This window comes from Strix aluco, chromosome 5 (genome assembly GCF_031877795.1).
Source record: "Strix aluco isolate bStrAlu1 chromosome 5, bStrAlu1.hap1, whole genome shotgun sequence".
NCBI classification, from domain to species: domain Eukaryota; kingdom Metazoa; phylum Chordata; class Aves; order Strigiformes; family Strigidae; genus Strix; species Strix aluco.
The window spans coordinates 29,397,980-29,412,130 of NC_133935.1; positions in this window are offsets into that span (position 1 = coordinate 29,397,980).

The following is a 14,151-nucleotide window of genomic DNA, read 5'->3' on the forward strand; positions in this document are numbered from 1 at the left end:
TTAGAGCCTGCTTTTCAGAACAGCACTTGAAGGCAAACGCCATGGAATTCCACAGACCTGACAATGCAGCTATTTGAATGCAATGTGTGCTGTTGTCTGTAATCTGCAGCATGGCTGACTAGTGCAGTATGTGTCGTGTTTGAATACATTACTTTGCACTGATAATTGACTCTTAATTTCTCTATTATGGGTGGTCAAATAAAGTAAAATCCAGGATTATATATGATTACTATCAAAAATGCTGTCATGAGCTATTCTATACATTAAGTAAGTTGGGCTGAAGCAGACACAAATCAGCCTTATGATCAAAGCTTTCAGAGTTCAAAACTTTATTTAACCATGTTTCCTAGCAAGCCCTTGCTTTCACATTAATAATAAACTGTTATATTGAGGCCCTCAAGGACCAGCAATTAGGCTTGAAATCATAGACAACCATTTTTTTCTTTTTGGCACATACAGTACACTGAGAAGTCTTCAACTTGCCATGCATGTCGCTCCTTCACATTTCAACACTCACTACTCCAGTATCACTCCTCACCCTGTCTAGTCTTGTTTTTTGTTTCCCACAGCCAATCTGACATCATGTTTCATGAGGCACTGTGGTTTAGACCTGTCATCTCTTACCATGCACAATGAGATTTCCCTTCCTTCCCACAACACTGTTGCACCTGCCAGTGCTGTCTGCTTGATAGTATGAATTTGGAAAGACTGTCACAGGCACTGAGGTAGGCAGAACCTCAGAAAATTTGTCTGTGCTCTCTTACCCCATTAGGAAGTTTTAAATGATGTGCAAGATGGCAGATCTTCAAAGTTATTAATCCTTTGACACCCACTGAATTGGGTGGTATTTAAGCAGCTAAAAAACAATATGGACCAGAAGCACTATCCTTTTGCATTCATAGAGCCTTTTGTATGCTTACTCATGATGTGGGCTACCAGACTCTGTCCTAGACTCTCACCGATTATAAATCAATGTCCTGCTGGTTTGTACAACCAAAGACCTGAGCCAGTGAATCAACAGCTTGTTTTTCTAAATCTAAACTCTCATTTAGAATGAGGAATCTACATAGACCCCTGCCCATGCCTTTTGTAAAGCTTTGAAATATTAAATCAAAAGTCCTTCTAAATTCAGTGCTTCCCTTGTCTTCTCTTTTCCCTTTGAGTAGAGCAGCAACATAATACAGCACAGTCCTGCAGCAGGAAGAATTTGTGGCTAGCAGTTGGATAAGCCTCCAGTAGCAGCAAATTAAGGGGTTGTGCTGGTTTTGACTGGGATAGAGATAATTTTCTTCATAGTAGTTAGTATGATGCTACATTTTGGGCCTGAAGCACAAAAAATTAGTTTGGCATTTGAACACGGTCCTGTTTTGTTTTATCAACAATCATTTTTACTAAGCTCACATCTGAAGCAGCACAAGTATCAACAAAGTAGGTCAACCACTGGTTTGATCCCAAGACACTGACACAGGCAAAGCTGGGGATGCTTCTTGGAGACATCAGGTATCATGCAAACTTCTCATGCCTCTCTCCACCCAGAGTCACTACCAGATACGCCAGACCTTGCTGCTTCTGCGTTACACCTCTCCTTTTATGGCTTGGTCCATGCAGCTCTGTTCTCAGCTACCTCATCCCCTGTTTTATTTAAGCCTGGTGGTATCTGCACAGCAGTGACAGTACTGCTAATTTTGCTCTGCTCCCAGCTATTTTAATCCTGAGCAGAGATTACCACAAACTATTGCCAGTCCTTTTCTCCCTTTCCTTTCCTTTCCTTTCCTTTCCTTTCCTTTCCTTTCCTTTCCTTTCCTTTCCTTTCCTTTCCTTTCCTTTCCTTTCCTTTCCTTTCCTTTCCTTTCCTTTCCTTTCCTTTCCTTTCCTTTCCTTTCCTTTCCTTTCCTTTCCTTTCCTTTCCTTTCCTTTCCTTTCCTTTCCTTTCCTTTCCTTTCCTTTCTTTTCCTTTCCCCTGCAAAAACAGGTTATGTTGCAACAGGAAAATGTTCCACCTCAATTTTAAGATCAACTTCTTGTCATAAAGGGAATAACTCTGGTCACAAGGCAGCCACCAAGGCCCAGCAGTCTGTCTCTGATCAGCAAAGCATTTAAGCACATGTTTACCCTTAGACTTTCCAGAGCCATGCTTTTCTGCCTGTGGTTTATGGACCCGTAGAGGCTCATGAACTACTTCTAAGGGGGCCTGAAAGGTACTTAAGGAGAGCAAGCTTGTCACCAAGAGGCTTGTGTGGTACAGAGAAGGTCCAGACTCCTGTTCAGGGAATGAAGAGACCAAGGATCACTGCCTGAGAGCAGAACAGGTCTGAATGAGCCAGGCCATGAGCTTTAACAAGCTGGGATGCAATCTCACCCAAAGGGCTGAGATCCCAACATCTCTACGTACGTCTTCATGGTATCTTGCAAACCAATGCTAACTTCTTCTGGAGCCAATCTGACAGGATGCAATCGTCTCCAGACGCAACATGGAGCAGTGGTGGTGAGCACAGGGCTGAGTCCGAGCTAAGACACACCATGCTGAGGGATGGGCATTAGCACAAGCCTCTGGTTCTGAGCTTGTGTCAGCTGGTTTGGAGAAAGAGCAGAACATACTGACACCTGCCTGCAAAATATCTTATGGACACCTCCTTAGACTGAAAGCTGTGGAAAGCTTGGTGTTTCTTATCTTCTCTGCCATCTGGACAGAAATTATGTGAGTTGCTCATTTTTGCTGGGGCAAAGCTTTATCAGATCCTTTTCTCATAATGCTGATCATGAAAAGGCACCTGATTTCAGCCCTGAGGGCATTGTGCCCACTTCTGCTCTCACCTTCTCCTCCCCATGTAACCCAGCAAAATAAAGAAGCCTGAAAGTGGTGAGCTAACCTGGGCCCATCCAATCTTACTAAGTAAACGTCCCATGTCTGCCCTTTATCGATCCATCTACAAATGCACATATGAAAGTAGGTAATTCGTGCTGAGATTTACTAAAAATATGTCTAACTCACCTTGCATTTTAACTGGCCATTCAACTTATTTTCAGAAATCTATTATGTGCATTATCATTTTTATTTTCAGTGCAAAAGGGTTTTTTTTTTTCCCATCCAGTCAAGTTACTGTCTACTTTTATAGAATAAATTGCTATAAATTAGGTTAGCAGCAGTATAAACAGAGGTAATAGATCCCTGCCTTTGTAGTAGCAACTGACAGCATTATGGAAATGTTGAATGTCTATTTCTGAGTTTATTCTGATGCTGATGAGTTTGCACTGATGTTCATCTCTCTCATTTCTCATTTTATCACCTCTAATGCAGTGATTTTCCCTCCACAAGCTTCTCCTTCCTGAGGTTTGATTTAGTCAAGTAAATCCTAAAGGCTATTTTAAAAATGAGCTATAGGAAAATGCTTAGAGTTGGCATAGTGGGTAACACTTAGCCTTTTGTTTGAATAACAAAACTTTGTTTCAAAATAATAAAAGTTGCTGCAATTGAATGCATTCAGTCCAGTAAAAGTATAATCCATTTTCCTCTTGAAATGTGCTCATAGTAAAAGAGAGCATGTATTTTCTCTTTAAGTCCATTTCAAACTTCAATCCCTGCTAGAGCACAGCATGGAGAAAGTTAAGTAGGAGGCAGAATGAGGAAGTGAAAGTCTGCAGCCCTAAACGTCTGAGTGTCTGGGTGTGCAAATACATAAAATGGTCTCTCTTTCTACTTAACTACCTTTCCACAACTCTGGCCACGTAAAGGAGGCTTTAAAAATGGGTAGAATAGCACCAATCTGGGGGATTCCTTCCACCACCAAATTGTAATAGGGACACTTGTGGGAATAAGAATTAAGCCCTTAGTCTTGTGAAAGTTTACAGATACACCAATCCCTGGTATCAATAAAAAAAAAAAAAAAAAAAAAATTAAAAAAAAAAAAAAATCAGTCATTTCACAGGTTACATAGCAGGTGACCTTGGAATTCTCTATCCAGGAACATGATTGACAACCCTGAGTTTAGAAGCCTCTGTCTGCCTTTTGCTGAGGACAGCAGCATTTATGATCTTGCAAGAGTTTGGTAAATGTGGTTTTAAAATCTATAACAAGAGACATGTCCTTTCTAGTAGGTTTGAACACAGTTGCCTTGATCCATTTTCAGACCTAAAACTCCACTGAAAGGAGCTCTTCTAGGAGGAATAAAAGTGTGGGATGTTTTTTGGTTTTTTTCTGTTAAAAGAAGCAAGTCAGAAGAATAACAATAACCTTTCCCTCTTCCTCCTGCCCTAGAGCTCAGCTTGTCATTGAAGCAGGCAGGAAAGGAGCTACTGGACCCACAGAGGCCATATCCTGACTACCAGACAAAACTTTCTCCTGTTTTTGGCACTGACATCTGAATGGTTCCTGAACACTGCTCAAGTTCAGTGAGGTTTCTTGGGAAAGGAGGCAAAACAACACTGACACCACTGGCCAGGCTGCTTTCCTGTCTGTGCACCCATCCGTCAAGCTGCTACGGAGCCTCAGTGTGTAATGTTTATAGCTGGGAAACTGCCTAGGAATTATTCCTTTTTATGGGAAATTCCCAAATTGGGAAACTTGAACATTGTTCCAGACCAAAATTATTCTGAATTTTGCAGTCCTTCAAGGTATTTCTCTCCTCTTAGCATTTTACTTTTAGCATTTTATTGAGCAAAACTGACCGCAATGGTAGAACAACAGCAAATAGCACCATTAACAAGATTCGTATTAGCCAGTTTCATCCCTGAGCCATGGAGTCAACCTCTGTTGGTTCCAGAGAGTCTCTACTCTTAGTCAAAGCTAAGTTAGTTACTTTACATGACCTTGGCAGCATATAACATACAATAAAAACGCAGCCATTAGTATGTGTATATACCAGCGTCTTCAAGCTACAAATAGAGACAATTCTGGAGAAAAACACGGAATCTGGAGAAAAAAAGAGAATCATCCCTTAAAACCCAGTCTTTGTGGATGCACCAAATGGAGAACATAAATCTCTTGCTGAGGAAGAGGCAAATACTTTCTCATAGGTATAGCTGCCTTTGCATACCTGGCAAAGCTGGGAACTGTGGCTACAAGGAGCACCCCAGAGCATGCCGCTGTGACTAGGAGTTCAGGGCAAGAGGAGATCAGAAATGACTCTGCTGCCATCTGGTGATTTTTGTAGCTATGTGAGCTTAAGGAAATATGCTGTAAATCTTGGCAGATAGCACTAGCTTAGCAGCACAGGATAATACGTACATAAACTGTGAACTTAGCTGTGGTAAAGAGAAGAATACGGTGAAAAATTCAGTGCTGGATGTCTTCAGAATATAATGTTGTGTAGACCCACGTTCAGCCCAAAAGATATTGCTGAGACATTATTGCTGGCAATGACTGGAGCAGGAACATTTAAGAAATGCTGCAGTTGACATTTATGTCATCACTTGTCTCCCAGGAGCATTTCTTGACAAGTTCTCAGAATCCAAATTTGACTTCTGTTCTGGAACATGGCAGTGCTCTGGTTTTCAGAATGGCAGTGTTTAAATAAAAAATGCATTTGCAACTACAGTAATTACACTAGAATTAACACAGAAATTTCCACCCTTCTTTAAAGCTGTGCTCCTGGACTCCAAGAAACATGAAAGCAGGGATTTCCACTGCCTTTTTTTGTCATATGGAAGAAAGCTTCCTTTTACCAGTCTTCTTTCTCCCCACTAAACTCTACTTTCTTCTTGTTTCATAAAAGCCAGCGATTAGTGGTCATGTGTTCTCCTGCACTGTACCTTATATGCTGTACATTTCCCATCCCTTCTCTTCTTCATCTCTTCACAAATGTTTCAATCTTTCTTTATATGGGATTTTTCCATGCATAGACTCATTCTGGTTGTCTGACTCAACCGCTCTCTCCTCCTCCTTTGGAGGTGATCTAAACTGAACTGAAAACTCCTGCTGAAGGCATAGCATCGATTTGTAAAACAGCACATCCCACATCCCATACTTGGTGCATTTTGCTTCTCTTTAACTGCTATTCACAGAAACTATTCATTTGTTGAATATGCTGAAAATATGCAAACATACTTAACAGAAAAGGAAGAATGTCTGTTGTTTTTTCTCCTTGTTTGATCTTAGATGCTCATCCTCCCACCTATCAGAGCTTATAATTTACCAGTGCTGTTTCCAGGACAAATGTATCTAAAGAGTCCTAAACTTCAGCTTGGTAATAGGATTGCTAAATCCAAATATAGAATGATTCAAATAAATATATAGAGATTTTAGCCCAGCCTCACTCATTTTACTAGAACACTGTGCTAATTTACAAATTTCTTGGTAATAATCATCTTTTCTTCAGGTTCCTTCAACTGGAAACTCATGCATTCCAAGGAGGAAAATGTGAAGAAAACAGCAACAACTGAAATAGACTCAGTGGGGGAGGTTTCAGATTTGCTTTTTATTTGGTCTTTTATTTCCTCAGAAAAAGTAAGCAGTTCAACTAAATAAAAAAACTCCTTGCTTATGAAATCTAGCAGACAATACAACGGTCTCTCAAGTGATGCGCTAAAAGCTTCCATTACCTGAGACATCTAACCATGAACAGAATTTAGGACTGTAAAACATCCCATTCTTTCTGTGCTTCAAGTGCAGCACCAATATTCAATAGCCTTAGCAGGCTGGTACTATTAAAAAGAGAAATGAGTTATGACTGGGATTACACTGATACAATCTCTCTACGTAAGTACACTGTTATATCCTTCTCAGAAATGAACAACAGCTTTTTTTACTTCTTTGGGACTCCCCCAGTCTGAAACCTTAACTACAAAACAAATTCTTCCCCAGGTTTCTCACCAAAGTAAATGTGGGGCATATAGACCTGTATGCCTTATTTGGGACCAACACTTCGTGGGGGAAGTTTCTCCTCCCTTGCATAGTGTTCAACTGATCAGTATACAGCCCAGGCACACGGTGGGGATTTGAGGATGACTGGGAGGCTGGTCAAAACTGCTTCTCAGATTGTCACAGTTTCAGCATCCCCAGACAATGTTGAAGACCCTCAACTTCCATCTGGACAACAATTAAAGGAAGAAAAGAAGAAATTTCAAAATATTGTTGCATGGTTACAGTGAGCTATGAGCTGAAAGAGCTTCCACTCTGATTCACCTGAGCACGTCAGCTTCTTTTGTAGGGTTCTGATGTGGATTGCACAGAAAATGTTTTCATTGCAAGTTTACCCCATGTTTTAACTCATGCTTCAGACTGATACTGTCTTCACACAAAAAAATTAAGCTCAGCTTTATGATTCCTGTCTTCTTGGTGCAAAGTATTATTAAAACTCATTTTATAGAGGCCTTCCACCCCTACATTTTTACCAGCACTAGCTCAGTCGCGGTCCAGACTGCAGACTTCCCAGTTAGATAGATAGTTCTCTTCTACCATGTCGCAGTGCCACAGGTCCTTATTTTTAGGTTCTCCTGTAGCCCAGAAAAGTGAGCTTGAGTTAATATTTATTTCAGCTTGTGGCACAGTGAGAGGTGGGGCTTCTTTAAGCAAGTTTGTGAACAAACACTAATGCAACCACACAAAAAAGTCACTGTATCCCTGACCAGCTCTATCTACCCCAAGGCCAAGGTCTAATTGCTTTTACATAGCTGGGGAAGGGTGGGTTGATGGCTCCATGTAGTAGTTTCTCTTTCCTTTGATGATTCCCAGAAAGTCTCAGCACTCCTAGGTCTTTCCACCACGATGGGTGCCCCTGCACACATAAGCCAAATGACCAGGATAAATATCCTCTCTCTAATAAATGTTATAACCATCTCTCATGTTCCTACTTCTGCAATTTCATCCTGTATTCCATTCACAGATGCTACAAGTCTTGTGATCTGTCTTGTAGAATATAGCAAACAGTTAATTTTTATTTAAGACAATTAAAACTGGTACCCACCTAAATATAAATCCAGTATCATCTCAGAAAAATGTGGGTCAAGCAGGCAGCTGGCCAGTTCATGGAGAGTGGTAAAAGGACTATCTGTGTTTAAGCAGCAAAAGGATCATAGATGCATGTTCAGCATCCACTGACACCCTGTCTATCAGGAGAAAAAGTGGTGTAGGGAGGAAAAGAGAGAAAGAAGAGAAGAAAGATCGTACAGCCTTTCATTAGCTAGGGTGTGTTGGAAAAATGACACAAGATGAAGGTCAGCTCCAGGCCTCACATGATCAGCACCCCAAAGCCTCCAGCGTGATGTTGGTGGCCCACCCTGCAAGGTGATATGACAGACTGCTACCTACCTGAAACAACAGTCCCTCCTCCATATTACATGTGCTGCAGTCAGAGTAAACCTAGACCTGAGCAGTCTCTGTCCTGGTCCCCAAAAGGCCAGGAATAAACTGTATATGTTCCTTGTTTGCCATATTTCCCTGTGACTACAGGGAAAATTATAATACAGACTGGCTCTTGCTGGTTGTTTTTTTTTTTTTTTTTAACATCTTATCAGCAAGTTGTGTCCAAAGGTTTTAAGAAAGTACTCAACCCTTCTGTCCTCACAAAAGAAAAAAAAAGAGCATTTCCTCTAGAGAGAGGGAAGTATTAGAGTCACTCTATAAGACCTTGGTGAGACCTCTGAACAAACTGCATGTGTTACCAGTCACCCAGCTTCAGGGAAGAATTCAATGTGAGCAAGTGCAGAGCAAGGCTCCTGGCATAGGGAGAGGAAGGAGGAGGCCACCAGCTAGGAGGGAGCTAGGAAAGCATGCCTTGTTTAGCCTAGCAAACTGAGAACTGAGAGGAGGTATGACGGCTCTCTATAAATACATCAGAGCAAAAACAGCAACAAGAGACAATAATTATATTAGCTAAAAGAAAATGTTGGCACAGGAACAAATGGATGCAAGCTAACTATGAATACATTTAGGCTGGTAATCAGCAGACGGTTTCTAACCATCAGACGAAGGAGATTCTGGAACAGCCTCCCAGCAACTGTAGTCAGGCGATGAGACTTTATTAGTTTTAAGATAAAGACAGATCATTTTACAATAGGGATTGAATGACAGTGGGCCTGCAACAGCAGGGAACAGCACATGATGACCCAGATCATCTCCTCTAGTCCCGTGACCCTGAAAGCATTGCAAATTACCTGCTGTGTAAATGGCTGCAACATATAAAATGTCCTGCAACACCACCAACTTCCCCCAACACATACCACTCTGCAATGCATGTGGGTGTACAAGGCACCTTTTATTATTCCTAATCCGGTCCCAACACCAATGCATCTTCTTATTGCCTTTGCCATGCCTTGAAACTTTGGGAGTCTGGAGCCCTTTCCACATGTCACCTCTTGCCTGTATTTTTGTAGCAGCTCCATAGATCATGGTACATCACAGTCATGAGATTGCCATTAGCCCAGCTAGCATCCCATCCCAAGCATTTTGCTGGCAGCACTGTCCTGTTGCCCGCCTCTGCAAACTCCACTGACACTTGACAGCAGTTCAGGGAACAGTGAAATCTTCTGCTCTTCCCAAAAGTTCTGATCTCCAGCTAGGACATCTGTAGCCAGAAGCAGAAGCAATATGCAGGGTTAGTCCACAGAAACAGCCTTGACCCATCTACATTATTTGAAGAGAAATTTTAGCAGTATAATAATTTCTGCTACCCAGTGCAGGACAGATGCTGAAGCTGTGCTTCTGCCATAAACAGAAAACAGCAGGAATGAAGCAGCCCAAAGTTACAGGGTTTTTTTGTCCAGGTGTACAGGCTTTTTTGTACAGCCACTCTGTCTAAAAAGAGAGGAGAAGGTCAGTCTGGCCAAAGAAGAGAGCTGTAATGGAGAGAGTCAAGGTATGCAAGTAGGAAATAAAACAAATTGCCAGATCCAAGGTGTCCTGATCCAATGTTGGGGGAGGTTTCGATATGATCCCAAGAGCAAGATTAAGACACAAACGAGGTCAAATGCCATACACACAAACCAGTTTTTATTATTAAAAGTGAAGAGGGGTAGTGATAGGACAGAATGGAGGGAAAAGAGAAATCAAGCAAGCATCCAGAATAGAGTTGCAAGAATAGTTACCACCATGGATCCAGCAGCATCCCATCGGTCCTCAGATCTTTGGTGGTGGGTGCACACACAGCAAAGTTCTCTGTCACCTTTTAAGCTCATTGTATCAGCTGATTTGCATACTAAACAAAGAGAGGCGGGTATTCCACAAACTCATTTCCACGAGACGAGCAAAAAGGTGGAGCATGGGTTCTGCATATACATTGAGGGTGAATATATGAGGGTGCACCACCTCCAATTGAGTTGGTGGTCATGCTCACCCTGCCCACCTTTGTTTTCGCCTCAGTTCCCACAGACCTGCTGACTTCATGCTTCTTGAGCAATCATCTGGCTTCTGGGGCAAAAATAATCACCTCTTATCAGTTCTTATCACCTCCTCACTGGTGAAGTCACAGAGTTGTTTGCAAGGCATGTATGGCATGTGGCATACACAATAGAGCCACAAAGTATGGGGCTTATACAATGGTGCCAGTGATCAGCGGTCCTTGTGCTTGATGAGAAACACCTGGTTTCACTCAGTCACATTTCCCCCTCTTTGAGGCTTATCTAAGGAGTTTGCCAATACAACTGCAAGGGAGGGGGAGGGTGCATCCTTCTATACACTCCTGCTTCCTTGGGTGACATTCCTTAGACTAATTACGAAGGCCACAGCTGGTCCTTGATGAATGGTCGAGGCATTATACCACCCCTTGACTCAAAGCACAGCAAGCAAGCTTTAAGGCAATCATTTGACATTTCAGTCTCTCACACAAGGGAAAAAGGAAAATGTAAAACAAGAATACAGATATGGCTGAATGCATGATGTTTTACGGGACCAAGGTTGTGAGGAATTATGGTCAACAAAGACCAGCAAAATTCCCAGGGATCAGGCATGGAGGGAGAGCTGAGCACTGAAAGCAGTGGCATAGGCCTTGTATAGCTCCATGAAACTCAGATTAAACCAATTCTACCTCATGACAGGTGGTGGTGAGGAGGAGATGAAAATCAGTGAAAAGAGGCAAATCCAACGCTGACCGATTGTCTGCATTTAGCCTTTCCTCTATGCATATCACCCCGGTACTGTCCCTTTCCCTTTGCCTAACCACATCCCCAAGCACACTCTTCCTCTCCAGACCCCACTAATCCTGCTGTAACACATGGTATTGTTTTCCCACTGTCCTCCCACCTCACCTTACCTCTCTCAGCATGGGAATACAGAGTGCAGCACTAGGAGCAGGAGGAGAAGGCGTGTCCCCACCGTGACAGACGCTGTGGCTCTGGGGAACATTCAGGCTGTTGTACTGACACATCCTTGTGGCTTCATTAATGACTACATTCACAGATGAAAAGGCAAGAAAATGAATGCATCCTGCAAAAAAACAAAGGCAAATGGGAAGTAATTTAAGTAAATCCCCAACATGAAAGCAATGCACATAACAAATCTTTTGAAGTTTTATTTCTCTAAGGAAGCAAGTCCTTGTATTCAAACAGTACTCACTAGCCTTGTTTATGAATAAGACTAAGGAAATCACATGGCTGAGGTAATTGGGATGCAAGGTCCATTTCACCTAAAGTCCACTGTAACATTGCAGTCACTTCCTCCAAATTCATATCCATAAGCCTTTTAAAATATATTTATTTTTCATAGAACCTATCCAAACATAACAAGCCACGCTTCCTCTTTAAGGGCAGCTTGGTAACTAGTAACACACAAGTGCTGTAGTGTGCACAAAGACTAGCAGCCTGTGCAAAACAAAGCACATTTTTCATGGATAGGTGGGAATCAGAGGTTTTAATTCAGGTCCCATTCCAGATAATGCCAAATCATCTAGGAATCTAGGAAAAAAGTATGGGAAAATGAGGCAGGCGTTAAAAGAGATTTGTGAGTTGCGAAGCTATGGCAGGGAGAACTGATAATTGTTCATACAGCTCTGAGTGCTGTATTTAATTCTGTACATGACTTGGTTATTGTGCTCATGGTACTATTCATTCCTCTTATACTCATTGCACTTGAGACCCCACTGAACTAAGTACTGAAAAACAATGAAATAAAAAGAAGGCTACTAAATCTAGAAACTTGCACCTTAGTGCAAGCAGGAGAAAATAGGCAGACAAGGATAGACAGTAATAATGTGGGGAAAGCCACTATATTGGGTGGCTCCATGGGCAGTAAGCCCTTAGCATACAACTAAACTTGCATTAAGCATAAGAAAGTCCTAAAACGTTCTGCACGAGCAAAAGCATGTCATACAATATGTATCTCACTACCAAGAAGAGACCTGAGGGAACATACTATGTACCCTTTTGCAGTTTCTCTCAGTGGCATATAGGCAAAAGAATGCAAGATGCTCCGAACAAAACGAGTAAGCAATATTCTCACAATAGTCTCAGACTGACTGAAGCTGCACTTCAGGTCCTAAAAACTATGGGGACTGTTTGATTTTCTGATTCCCTCACTATGACCTCTTACATTCAAGACTACTAAGAAAAATTTCTGTCAGGTGTTAAGGATTTGAAGGGGTTGTGACTCTTAAATTTGCTATCAGCATCCTGACATTTTCCCCACCTGACCTGTATAATCTAGGTGAACACTCCAAATGGATCCCTGGATTTTCTAAAGTAGGGAAAGGCTAAGCTGTTTGAAAGCACCCAATAAATGACAGTGGTTTGTGCTGGCTGGCTCCCTTTATTAGTTCTGAAGAATGGGAATGATTGAAATTAGTTTTTCTGAGCATTTCTGCACTGATGAAAAGTGCAGTAGGAAGGACTATATGTTGTTGTTACTATTACAATTACTATTATTATTATGATGACAATGATTGTTCTGTAGGAGGAAAGGAGCATGGATAGATCTCACCAGAGGAAGTCTGAATGATTGGTGCTTCAGTGGCTTTATGTGCAAGTATCCTGCTATATGCTCATTTTTGCAAATTCACCTGCAAATTCATTCTCTCTCCTCCACACACAATCTAATACCTATGAACCATCCAGCACTAAAAACATTAAACTGCAGGAGAGCTAGAATCCTTTCTCATTCTAGGGTGCGGAATATTAAACATACCATCCCTACACATTTACTAGCTATCATTATCAAACACTTGCCATCATCAAATAACAGGCTAATTCAGGCTTTCCATTTTCAAAGCAATCTGTATCACTGTTCCTTCAGGCTGCACCTAGCCTCTCCCACCCATACTAATGACTTATTCTGACTTGCTCCCATTCTGCCTCCACCTGACCTGTAGGCCAAGTGCCCCCAGGATTTAAATGATGTTTCCATACAGTCTGTAATACTAGCAAGAAAGCTGAAGACTGTAAAATCCTGGTGACAGGAGCCATGTTTTTGTTGTACTGTGCATTGCCAAATGGGGTATGGATCAACCACTGGGATGCCTAGAAACAGCATCAATAATTGGAGGTAAAGAGCAGGTCTTAGTGGTTCCAACTCTGGCAAGGTCCTGGTCATAAATTTCCAAAGGCATTTATCCACCTGGATAACTCCTCTCTGGGTTGGAGGGCAAGGAGTGATTTTAGAGAGAATTTCACCAGCAGCAGGCACGATGCGTGAGAACATCTGCACTGGTCTTGTGCTCAGCCTAAGGGCTGATGGGTTTTTACTCTCATGTGTTACAGCTGCTGTGCTTGCAGACATCGATCTGTGCATAGAAGCTGTGCCCCTCACTTCGGATCAAACTATACTTTCACTCAACGTAACAAGCACAGACCTCTATCCTCTTCTAAATCCTCTAAGTAACACAGATAATTATCGCCATCATTATGTACTTGTTAGGACACAAAAGCATCAGCAGGACCAGAAAGCGCATCTGTAAGTGCTGGGGAACCAGCATGTCTGTGAGGGGTCAGGTTTAACCTCAGGCATGGCTGGGAATTGTAGTCTGCAGACAGCATGTGACTGTGAGCAGCCTCTGACAAAGAGTCATGTGAGTGTCTGCCGGCATCTAAATAAAGACTCCTGCATCTGTGGAGATGATGGGATTTAAGGTAAGAGTTAAATGAGGTGTGTTGAACAGGGACCTCCTGAGCAGTCAGAGTGAATAAAGACTAAACTGGTGGGAAAAAGACTTTTCTGACCAGGCTGTTTCTTGATTTTTTTTTTGCCTCTGCCTTGAACCCTTTGCAGTAATGAATGAACCCTTTAGAAGA